We start from the raw sequence: 12,886 nt of genomic DNA, 5'->3' as shown, positions 1-12,886 counted from the left end.
AGAACTCAAATGTAAAATATTTTAAAATTACTAGTTTTCTCATTACAGTTCTCAGCATCTCCTGTTGAGAACAGTTGAACACAGAGTATTCATGTGATTTAGCCTCCTGCAAGTCAAGAAACAAAATTAATTAGAAGAGCTTTATTTCCAATTGCTGTTCTCTGTCTAGACAAATTGAATGATGAAACCTTCAGTTGAGAAGTTTTTTAATTCAAGTGCATGGTGAATTCATAGAGTCAAAACCAGATATTCTCAAGTGGCTTCCTCTTTTCACATCTCCTGAAATGCAGTCATTCAGAATTGCTGGTTCCTCCTAAAATCAGGGCAGAATTGATACATGCAAAAATTGTGCATATTATTCAGTTTGGGGAAGTCACTCCTAGAATTTTTCTTGTTTTTAATAACCAAATTTGTTGGCCTTTCTTCTTTAACTAACATAATTCCGTAAGTTCCATAACTGGTTGTCAAATTTCTTGATATGAAATACCAATTACCGGGCAGCAATCCTTCAAGTTACAAGGACTTTAAGCAGTCTTTAAATACATTATTCTGTGACTGTAAACAAGAATTACCTTATAGAAAAAAACTAATGATTTGATCCAATGTCAATATTTGATTATTCAGGGTTATGAAATGATTCAGATGGAGCACAACATATGTAAATCAGGCTACAGAATATGCACACAGTACATTCTCCTGAGAAAGTGCTTGTAATCAGATGACTGTAGAAAGTGGGTGCATGAATAACAGAAGGCATAATACTACATAATCTCAGGTACCTGACCACAGCCAAGTAAACTGTAGAAAAGGCCTACATAAGTCACAGTTTAGACTAACAAATAATCAAAAATTAGCTGTAGTTCAGTACAATGTTTCAGCATGGTTAGCACCACACTTTGCAGGATCTTTTTCAATTAGGTAAATAAAAAATACAGCTATGCCTGTTTCTCTGATTTTTGCACAAGTTACACTAAAGATGACAAGCACATGAGAAAAAGAGCTCCACACCTTGAAGGACACCAGTTATGCACTGGACTGGAACTCCGGAGATGTAGGTTCCATTCTCAGTTTGCTGATGACTTGCTCAATGATGTTAAGCAACTTATTTTTGGTTTCTGTGTTTCTCTAAAGATGCTTTATCTATATTTTCTATACAAAATTTAGCCATACAGAAATTATCCATGTCAGAAATATGATGGGCACAGATCTCATTGGAGAGCGTCTATGTACTAATGCCATAAATTACTTAACAGATTAGATAAGGAACCTTCTGCAGCAACTGATTGTCCTACATGTAAAATGTACCAGCTCTTTCCTTCAAGTCAGCATGTCAATACTTTTGCAAGCAGGAAGGGAAAAAAATTCCTAGTGAACACTGGGAAAGGAACAGAAAAGACCACTCATTTCCTGCTTTAAAACAAAGCCTTGGCGGTTGCAGCTGCACATGCCACCAATCCACCACTTGTCTGCTCCTCAGCTGACCACCAGAGAGTACTCCACTTTTCACACTCACTAAAACCAGTACAAAATTTCCTTCAAAGTTAACAGCACTAAAAATACATTAGGAAAAACACAATAAGATTAATTAATTATACTCTATTTCTCAACAAAAATAATGCCATCAAAGCCAGGCAAATTATAAACAATGAAACATACTTGAAATAAAGTCCAAATTATTTTAAAGGCATTCAATGCACTCTGGCAATTTAAATTATATGACATTTCTGAAAAAAATATATTAAAATAGGTTACTTTCAGTGAAGATTGGTTATACGCTATTTTAGTGGAAAATGATGAGAATTCATACACAGTTTGAGTAGAACATATCAAGGTTGAATTTAAATGAAGAACTTTTGGATAAAATATCCATGTAATCAATTCTACTGGTAGTCATATACAGCATGGATTTGCTTTATAATACATCAGATTTAACCATACTGCATTCCCTTTCTACACCCTAGTAAAGCAAAACTAACACTCTGAACTAAAATAGGAATTGATTTTTAGAGGTAACATTGGAGGAAATGCATCTTCTATGGCGATTCATGGTGCAAACTCTAGCTACCTGGTGGTAATACCTTAGGAATGATATGTCTTGACCCTTAAGAGACCTCTGCTATCAGTACTGTACCACTGTACAGATGCAAAGGCAGCTCCTGAAGACTTCCAACACTACGTACATGTGAAAAGAGGGTAGATTTTATTACTATTGTTATTATTTTTTACATTGTCCACTGGGCCCTTTTTCACTGCTTCACAATTCAGGATGTTGAAGTCACACATTACACGTAAAATTATACACTTAAATTGTTAGGAAATGAATGCCAATTAGCTATTCATAGTTACAAACAAACCACTGGGGGGAAAATAAAGGAAAAAGTACACAACATACATCTGTATCAAATTACTTACAAGTAATCATGTGATGACTATAAAGCTAATAATTTTCAACAGAGATAATAAAACCATATCACCAAGTGCATTCTGGTTATTTGCAACAGTTTTGATTGCCACAGTAGCAACTGTAGAGAGAAGCCTTGGTCCTTAATAAGTATTCCTTACTAAACTGTAGAGAAAAACATAGCTTCTCTGCTACTGCACTGAGACATTTTTATCTACATTTAATACAGTGAATAAACACTGAAATTCTGGAAGGGCTTTTAAGTACTACAATTTTGATTAGCAGCAAAGCATGTATTTAATTTACTTAAGTCTGTTAAACATTAAAACATGTGTATATAAAATGTATATAAATGTACATGACACATTGTATGTACACAGATCTATACAATGTGTGGCTAAAGATAGACATATAATATGAAGACATTTTGAAATAGCAGTAAAACCAGCTGGCTTTAAAATAATAATCATTTCAGAAGCAATGCCATTTGCAAATAATGACAATTAACAAGCCACACTAGCATTAGAATTTGCAATTATCTAAATATAAGAAGTGAAATTCCTTCTAAATATTAAAATATTACTGACGGTGTTTAATCTATCTCTAATTCTGGTAGAATGAACCTAGATATATTTTCTGCCTGTTCATATTACAAAGCTCTTTTTCTTCCCACAGAAGACATGAATGGACATAAATAAGGTTACTGAACTATCGTTCCAGAAAACCTGACTATGCAACAATTTAAAAAAAAAAACATATTCTAAAAATAGGAGGTATTTACTGTTGAGAACTGTGCTTTTCTCCTAATTTATAAACCTGAAAGCATCTTTCCCAAAATTCCTTCTAAAACGCTTATGCTGTAAACAAAGCTAAAGGGTATCATCCTAAAATACCGCATGAGGTCTCTTGAAACTGCCCCACATTGGTATTCCATCTGGATGTTATTTAATGAGCAAAGCTTGACCCTTTGGTAATCAGTCTCAGCTGAAGTACAGGCAGGTTGACTTCATTAGGAACAATTCCAAACCCTTTGTTCAGAATCACATATTCTCTTCTTCTGCTGGATAGTTCATTGTTCCCTTTGGATAGTAGAGACTCCTGGGGGAAAAAAAATCAGTAGTTAGTTGGAAGTAAGAATTTCCCACTACTCACGCTCACCAGGCATGGGATCAATCTTTGTGCTATCAGCAGAAAGCTAATGTATAAGCATAATGCAGAAGCCAAAGAACTTCAGAAGTCAATCAAAAGAAATGGTTTCAGTTCAGAGTTTACAACAGTTTGATGCAGAAATCTCTGGGTGAAATTTTATCATTTATGCTACACACAGGGAATTAGTTTGTCTAATGATCCTCTGACTCAAAATTTATGGACTAGTCTGCACTGCACACAAATAGAATTAGAGCAGCATGGTGCAAAGTTCTCCCACAGATAATCAATGAAGCCTGAATACAACATAAGGTATTTGTGGGCCAGCTCTAACTTATGCTGCTGATATAACATCTCAAGACTTCAGCACTATGGAGAACTAGTAGAAAGCAAGTATTTAACACCATTTCTTTCTCCTTTTCTAATTCCTCTGTAGCCTGTTACAGCACAGAAAGTGATGGAGTTGCATCTGTCAGCTTTATATTGGTGAAACTTATCTCATAATCAAGATGTAATACATTGCCATAACTATTCTACGAATATGAAAATATGATGTAAAGACTTCTCATAATCACTGCTGTGAGAAAGTAAAACAGGTTATCTCAGTTTTGTCTCAAAACTCCACCAGTTCTCAATCCAACTGTAAGACCTCTTCTGAAATTTTTCCTGACTCCTTGTATACAACATGTGTAACTCAGATATCCAAAGACCTTTCAAACATTCCTCTATACGCATGGTTCCTTAGGAAGCAGTGTTATTTTAATTACTGAAGGATATGGAAGTATTGTAGGAATGGGGAAAGGAAAAATATGAAAACTAGTTTATAGTTTTGCAAATACACTTCAACACGTGCAGATAGAAATCCCCAAGCTGGAAGATTGTTAATAAAGTTGTAAAGTCAAGTGCACTTAAGGAAAAACAAAACATATAGACTGAAGGCTGACAGTAAACTTCCATTCAGCCTGGTAGGTGGATAACATAATCCTTGACGGGGCACTGTACCTGTGCAAAAATTAGAACCATGGAATGGTTTTGACTGGAAAAAAGGACTTTAAAGACTGCACAGTTCAACACTCCTGTCATGGGAAGGGACGTCTTTCATTAGATCAGGTTCCCACAATGCCATCCAACCTGACCTTGAACACTTCCAAGGATGGGGCATCCACAACTTTTCTGAGCAACCTGTTCCAGCATCTCACTACCCTCATGAAAAAAACTTCTTCCTTAGGTTCGGTCTAAATCTACTCACTTTAAAACCATTGCCCTTATGCTGTTGCTACAGACCCTGGTAAAAAAATTATCTCTTTTAATAATTTATAATATCTTTTAAATATTGAAAGGCTGCAATAACGTCTTCCTGGATCCCCTTTTGTCTTTCTTGTACTTTCTTGGCCCAATTTGAAATCCTTGCTACAACACACAAGTTAATAAAGAAAAAAAATGGTAGATTTTTTTTTTTTTTACTATAGGTAAGCAACACAGGGAAAAGCTTCTTACTTCCAATACCTTTGTTCAGTGCTGTAAAGGCTAAAATCTCTCAGCTCCTTCCATGGCCCAGATTTCTAGAACTACAGGACTCCATGGAAACATGGGAAACTCAGAAGACTGAGATGGCTTACAGATAAAATGTCCCAGTAAGATAAATGTAATTTTCACATGATCAGTCTTTAAAAAAAGGTTTCAAATTAACTTTCAAAACTGGAGTTGATACTCTGATGAGTCCTAAGAATTATCTTTATGGAGTATCATGCTAGAAATACGAAGATCTGACTTCCCCTTATCAGTAAATGGAGGTTCTCCTAGTAAAAAGGGAGTATTTAAGGACAAAGGACACAATTACAATACCTAAAGGAACACTGAGCCAGTTAGTACTATATTTACATCCTAGAATACATTTTGTTTTATCTTGCATCACTGTATCAAAACAGCTACCTATGTAACAATGTGCAATTCCTCCTCTAGCCATAGTCATTAAGAAGATCTTGAAATAGGTGAAAAAGGATTTATCTTTGTATGGCTCTGATTTCTGAACACTCCAATCTCATCTTCCATTTCTTAAAAAACTTTCAGATTGTCTTTTGTTTAGCCTAAGAGCTCCCAAAGTGCCTTTCAACAGCATCTTGCTGTGATGTAGAAAGGTATTACCTTCTGCCCAGCTACCCTGCCCTAGCTCAACCAAACCACTAAAGCCTCAAAGCCAACCAACCAACCAAAGAAACAACAACAGGAAAAAAAACCTCTTGCCCTTTATTTCAACTGAAAATGTTTAGTCCAAGGACAGTCTGCCTGCACAAGAATGACTCCAGACTACACTGAGCTTTCTGAACCATCTTAAGTAGGAAGGTGCCTTCTTATCTATTCTTTGACAGACTTTATCTATGCTCTAAGCAAGAATTCCACCAAGCAGACACCTCGGACACACAGAAGTCATTCTCAAAGTAAGTCTTTCCCTCAAACTGGTAGAAAGACCTGCTTCAGAACTGCAACAGCATACCCATCTTATCTTGGCCAAACAAATCTGTGATGACAGATGCTTCTATTCAAAGATGGAGAGCTCATGTAAGAACGTCTGAGAGCTCCGGGCATGTGATCTCTGCAAGGGATCAGAGCCATCTGCCTGCTGTTGAAAATAGTCATTCCCACAGTCCAAATGCTGACAGACAGCTTCATACACATGCACATTTTCTACAGACAGGGTGGACTTCAGGCATTTCCACTGTCAGGAGACCACTTAATTTTGTGTATACATCACTGAACTGTATCAATAACTTGGTACCTACCAGTCAGCCTAAACTCAGACCAGATGCTCTTTCATCTTTTCCAACAAGAAGTGAAATGCTCTTTTCCACATATCTCATTGCTAAAGAGAATCTCCAGTGGAGTGAGGGAGAGGTTCTGCATCAATGACAGTCCTATGACATAATCAGATTGTTCTGGTACTTGCACCATACAGATCCCTGGATCACTTCTCTGTTCTACACAACATAATGTCATGAAAAACAGTCAGGTTATACCTCTTTTATACCTAGCAGACCTAAGACTAGTCAAATCTATCAGTCTTGATGCTAACTAACTGCTAGAGAGCAATAAATACTTTCTGCTACAGTCCCTATCGTTCTGCTTCAGAGGGAAAAAAACCTTAAAAAAAAAAAAAATCTATTAAGCAAAGTGGGAGAAGTGCTTTATTATGGTATTGTAATACCAGAAAAAAAATTTCCAACTCTTTTGTCATTCAGGTCATGCCTGCAGTGACCAGAATATTCCTGTAATTCTCTAAAAACACAGTTCGCAGTAAGTTTTTCACACCTGGGCATTTGATTTTGACATGCTCAGCTACTAATACTCTAGGATCCAAGGCATACTTTTTCCCTAGTTCATAAGTCATCATTTCTCTAGACTTCAACATTACCATGAAGCCTGGTACATGTATCTTCTGAGTACAGCCAACAATTGTGCAGCTGTAACAACTTGGTAAAAATTATGTCTCTAGCAAGTGTGAAAGGAGCAGTGTGACCATTGCTGTATGTGACTAACCTATATCTTTTAATCCATCTCCTGGTCAAGGGTTTCATTGTTGGTGGAACTCTCTGTATTAATCAATGTGACAAGTGTTAGTCACTGTCTAACACTAGGAGTTGGATGGAGCTGACGGTAGGATCAATTGCTACCCCAGGTTTTCATGTTGCTTCGAATTTCAGTAGGATCTGTGACTTAGGAAAGATAGGCCAATACTGCCTCTTAGCGGAAGGACAGCTAACTCCAAAGCTGTAGTGAATGCTGGTCTGAAAATAGAGCGGCATACTAACGGTGCCTCACAGAGCCTCAGCTGGAAGCCATCAGAACTGCAGGGGGGTGAATGAAAGACTGTTGCAGCCATTCATGTTTAGAAATTAAAAAAAAAAAAATTATAATTAAAAAGTACTGCTGAGCTTTGGCAGACTTTTTTACCTCCTTGGGTAGAAATACAATTTGACAGAATACTGGTATGACTCTGAATAAACATTGCTGGCTAAAAGAATCTTTTGCATGTGTAAGAAGTAGGACTCAACATGGACAACCATTTGGAAGAAGAAAACAATCATCAGAAAATGCCTGGCAACATTACCTGGAAGGGGTGCCAGGAGGGAATAGAAAGTAGTAGTGTCTTAAATCACCTAGATATCAGTAAGTCAAAAAATCCAGTTTATATACCAAGGGTGTTGGAGGTGTGTACAGCCATCTATTGTCTCGTTTGTTAGGTTCTAGAACATTAAAAAAAACATTAACTAAGCAAAGTACAAATTTCAATCCATGAGTCATCTAACACAATTAAAGAGATGCATTAATTAACATGGTAAGAATCTGTAGATAGAAAAAGTTCCATTAGAAAAAACATTTCTATTTTCAAATTATGGACCATAGACCCAGTACAATGAGAGCTGCCTCAAAAGGGCATAATTCAGAATTTGCTGTCATTCCTGAGCTATAAAATCCCTCTGTGAATAATACTTTGAGCTATTCTTTGAGTAGTTAAAAATGCATAGATATCATTAGAGCTAGACTTGATGGTTTTCCTCTTCATGAAAAATAGCTCTTTTTAACTAGGAGAATAGTTGCTTCTCTGTTTCTAAAATTTCAATAACAATGGAAAAGACCACATTGAAGAAAGTTAAGAAAATTATATATGACAACATATCAATATATGCACTTGATTATGAAGTCTGTTTCCTTCTGTTCTTACTTGCATTGCAACCATTTTTCTTCCTACAAAACTAATGTTGAAACAACATTTCTCACAAACAGACCTCTGGTCATATGAGCTTGTACTGGTTTTGGCTGGGATAGAGTTAAATTTCTTCACAGTAGTTTGTGTGGTGCTATGTTTTGGATTTGCGCTGCAAACGGTGTTGACAACACACCAGTGTTTCAATCTAGGAAGGGACACAGCAGGGACAGCTGACTCCAACTGACCACATGGCACGTTCCTCACCATATGGTATCATGCTCTGCAATAAAAGCTGGAAGAAAGAAGAAGGAAGGGCAGGGAAGGATGTTTGGAATTATGGACTTGTCTTAAGCAATCATAAGACGGGACAGAGTCCTGCTTTCCTGGAAACGGCTGAGCACCTGCCTGCTGCTGGGAAGCAGAGAATTAATTCCTTATCTTGCTTTGCTTGCATGTGCAGCTTTTGCTTTATCTATTAAACTGTCTTTATCTCAAGCCAAGAGCTTTCTCACTTTTATTCTTTCAATTCTCTGTCCCACTGCAGGGGAGTGAGGGAGTGGCTGCGTGGTACCGAGCTGCCCAGGGTGGTTAGACCATGACAGAGCTACAGGCCTCAGCTGAACACAATTCTCCTCTGACCATTGCTACTTTTGTTTATTTATAGCAAATCTTTTCATATTACTGAGTTTCCGCTTGGATTAGGTCTCTTCATGCAATTTATTAAGAATAGACTTCTACATGAATTTGGGTATTACATGTGTACTTCAATATAAAAAAACATGATGAAATTTTGAAACAAGTATTCATTGTTCTATTCATAAACAGCTTCACAAACAAGGAGCCTGCCTCTTATTTAGCATAATATTAAATCAGAAGGTGAAAAAGAGAAAAGGGGGCACAATGGATGTGAATGGAATAATTTTGAAACATTACAGGGGTTTTTTGGTGGTTTTTGTTTTTGCATGTTTACCCAGTTTCTGTATAAATAAGTAATACAATTGGAGTGCTGAGTAATTTCAGGAGATTAGTGATAAATGGGCACAAGTTGATTATTCAAGATAAAGCTGAGGGTCATTATCCTCAGCTGGTCATTAATCCCCATGAAATGACTGGTATTGAGATAGTAATTACTATTATAATGAAAATGGGGGGAAAAAAAGCATGACATTTTTCTTATGAAGCTGTCTCAGTTTCTAAAGAATTCATGTTTCTCTCATCACTTGATTAAGTTACTTGAAGAATTTTTAACCCGTTATAGAGTTTATTTGTCCTACTACAATTTTCATGTCATTGCCTCTCTTAAGGTTTGGTTTCCTATCTTATATTCTTGGAATTTCAGGAGGGCACAGCAAGGGGCAACAGTGATGGGAAAGAAGCAAAATCCGCACACAAATTTCCCCAAACATAAAAATAAATACAACATATTTCTAGACTGCTTTCTCTATAAAGTATGCTCCACAATGAGGTAAAAGAATATATTATTATGATACCTAGCTCTTTATTCTGCATTTAATAGGGCTTTTAGCCATAGCACACGTGCCCCAGTTCTTTGTTCCGAACCAGAATTCAGCTTTTAGCCTTACAACATAGTGTCCAGTCAACTTGGCCGGAAACTGGGAAGAAATTTGACCTTAAAATGAAGAAACACTTTCAAACATTTGCAACTTCACAACTTAAATTTGTGGTGTTGTGATGTGTCTTCTGAGGGTTTCTTGAGCCTTTGGAGTTCTTTTTCTTCTCATTTCTACTGGAAAAGCCCATATTATGGGTTGAAGGGAAGGTAATCTGTTTCCTGCTAGAAGCTCTGTCATTCTGTTTCCACTGCAAAAGATCCACACGTTACAACTGCCTATCTTAGAAAAACTCAATCTAAACTAAAAACTTTTAACATAAGTGAAGAAAGCTTAAAAAGGTTTAAAAACAGGTGTATTGCCCTATATGCTGCTAAAGCAAGCAAAATATAGATACTCATTACTCCTGGTACTTTTTTCTAAAGCTTTTCTGAGAACACTTTTCCAAGGAAGGGATCCCAAGAAAGCCACAGGATGTACTAAGTTTCTGCCAGAAAATTTGCAGTTGCTGCTGAAATGTTTCACTGTGTATAAAAGAGAGGAAGTAGAGCAAGGCTAAAACAGCTTTAGGTAAGAATGGCTGAAAGGATGTTGCAGAGAGGGCTGCAAACCAATTACTGCATGATGGAATAAAACCAGATAATGGTGGACACTGATAAGCAACTTGCAGTGCGGCTTGGGAGACTGATTTGTTCTTCTACCTTGCTTAAGCTGCTGGAGAGTTTGAGGTGAAACCTAATGATTCATGTCTGCTAGCCAAATGAATCATTCAACACTGGACAGCTATCAAAACTGTGCTGTTTTGCTATTTGGAGAGAGTACAAGCAGCAAAAACTAAAAAACCACAAAAAAAAAAAAAACAAACCCTGCTCAAGTTCTGAAAGCTCTGATTGGCACCAAGTGGAACACACTACAGAAAACATGGCAAGTTCTCTGGAAATATAGACAAGTTTTTGATAGCCAAGGCCAAAGTGTGGTCTGTCAATTCTCTGGAAGAAAAGGAAAAAATCCTAAGTTATCTGGGAGTAGAACTTTGTCTGGGAAACAATTAATGTAATAGTGGGGATGGGAACCGAACAAAATTACACATCACAGGAAATAACAGAAGTGTGTTGTGTTTGCTTGGCCAGGTTTTGGTAGTGGGGGAGCCACAGGAGTGGCTTCTGTGAGAAGCTGCCAGAAGCTTCCCCCATGTCCAATAGAACCAATGCCAGTGCCAGGTGGACCCACCACTGGCCAAGGCCAAGCCAATCAGGAATGATCGTAACACCTCTGTGATAACATATTTAAGAAGGGGAAAAGGTTATCGTGCAGATTTAATTGCGATCAGAGATGAGAGGAGGGAGAATATGTGAGAGGAACAGCTCTGCAGACACCAAGGTCAAGTGAAGGAACGGGAGAAGGTGTTCCATGTGCCAGAGCTGAGATACCCCTGCAGCCTGTGGTGAAGACCATGGTGAAACAGGCTGTTTCCCTGTAGCCCATGGAGGTCAACGGGAGTATAGAGATCCACCTGCAGCCCATGGAGGAGACCCATGCTGGAGAGGGTGTGTGTCTGAAAAGAAGCTGTGAAGCCATGGGAAACCTGTGCTGGAGCAGGCTCCAGGAAGGGACCTGAAGACATGCAGAGAGAAGCCCACTCTGGAGCAGGTTTGCTGGTAGGACTTATGACCCTGTGGTGGACCCATGCTACAGCAGCAGGCTGTGCCTGAAGCACTGCAACCTGTGGAAAAGTGACTCATGCTGGAACAGTTCATGAAGAACTGTAGCCCATGGGATGGACTCATGCTGGAGAAATTCGTGGAGAACTGTCTCCTGTGGAAGGAACCCCACGCTGGAGCAGGGGAAGGACTCTTCTTCCTGATCAGTAGCAGGAACAGTATGTGATGAACTGACCATGACCCCCATTCCCCACCTCCCTGTGCCACTGTGGGGGAGGAGGTAGAGCCTGGGAAGGAGGGAAGGGTGGGAAAAAGAAGAATTTTTAAGAATTTTCTTACTTCTCAGTTATCCTGCTATGATTTTTTGGTAACAAATTCAGTTAATATCCCCAATTCAAGTCTGCTCTGTCCATAACAGTAATCGATGAGTGATCTCTCCTTATTCTTCTCTCAGTTCCTGACTTTTTGTTATATTTTTTCTCCCCTCTCCTGTTGCAGAGGGGAGTTATAGAGTGGCTTTGGTGGATACTTGGCATCCAGCCAGGGTCAACCTGACACAAAAACCATAGTGAAAAATCAAGTTGCTGGTGATAGACCAAAAAAGGGCTGCAGTATGACTGTTTTATATCTGCAGCTAAAGCCAGGACATGTTATACTGACACACATGCAGTGGAGTTGGTCAAAGTCTACAATAGCTGTTATTGCAGACCATCATCAATTCTAAGCAACTAAAAAAAAAAAAATAGTCAAATCTAAACAGCATAAATCTTAACTTATAAGGAGATTCGTACCTATGAGAACATTTCACTCCATTCCTCCAGAATTCATTCCAAAGTCAATTTAGGTCTTATGATAATTAGCTGGTCCAAAATCAATCAAGTCTTCTCTACAAGTCCCATGTGAAAAACACAAATCAGCACTGACTGTGGATAACACAGAAAGGCCGTGACTCTGGGGAAACACAATGTGCTTTCCAATTTTCCTGTGCTCCTACAAAAACCAAATATATTGTGCATCCACCAAAGTGAAGAAGGATGCTGAACATCCATTGGCCTTCTCCAGATTTATGTATACATGGAAATGCACGCTCGCTCTTTTACCTGTTTCTTTCTGCAGGATAAACATAGCATAGAGAAAAATTTGTTATACTACACTGTTATCCTGATATCCATAGCTCTCTTATGTCTCCTTTAAAATACATTTTTTTAAAAATTAGAATCTGAAGTTAGTCTTCTGCAGAACCGCCACTCTCTAGGGAATTCTAGCATGGCAGAAAAAAAAGTATTTTTCTCCTGAATGAATCAGGAGAAAAATACTGTTAATTATTTCACTGCTGTTAGTCTCATGTGCATTTCTGTGGCACTGCTTTGTTACACATTGAAAGTATTAGCATATGTGTCTG

The 12,886-nt window shown here is 38.0% G+C and overlaps 1 protein-coding gene across 1 annotated transcript in view; it reads right to left on the bottom strand.

The window, feature by feature from the left end:
- Nucleotides 1-2,177: 2,177 nt before the first annotated feature.
- NEK10 (NIMA related kinase 10) overlaps nt 2,178-12,886 on the bottom strand; it is a 75,468-nt gene continuing 64,759 nt past the window's right edge. Inside the window, exon 12 of the mRNA XM_050338960.1 lies at nt 2,178-3,499. The gene's annotated coding sequence lies outside the window, so the exon portion shown is untranslated. The remainder of the gene's footprint in view (nt 3,500-12,886) is intronic.

The sequence above is a fragment of the Myiozetetes cayanensis genome, unplaced genomic scaffold (assembly GCF_022539395.1).
Source record: "Myiozetetes cayanensis isolate MyiCay16 unplaced genomic scaffold, myiCay2020 scf74, whole genome shotgun sequence".
In the NCBI taxonomy this organism is placed as follows: Eukaryota; Metazoa; Chordata; class Aves; order Passeriformes; family Tyrannidae; genus Myiozetetes; species Myiozetetes cayanensis.
The sequence above is the reverse complement of the archived record's forward strand: the minus strand, read 5'-3'. Positions and strand labels throughout refer to the sequence as shown.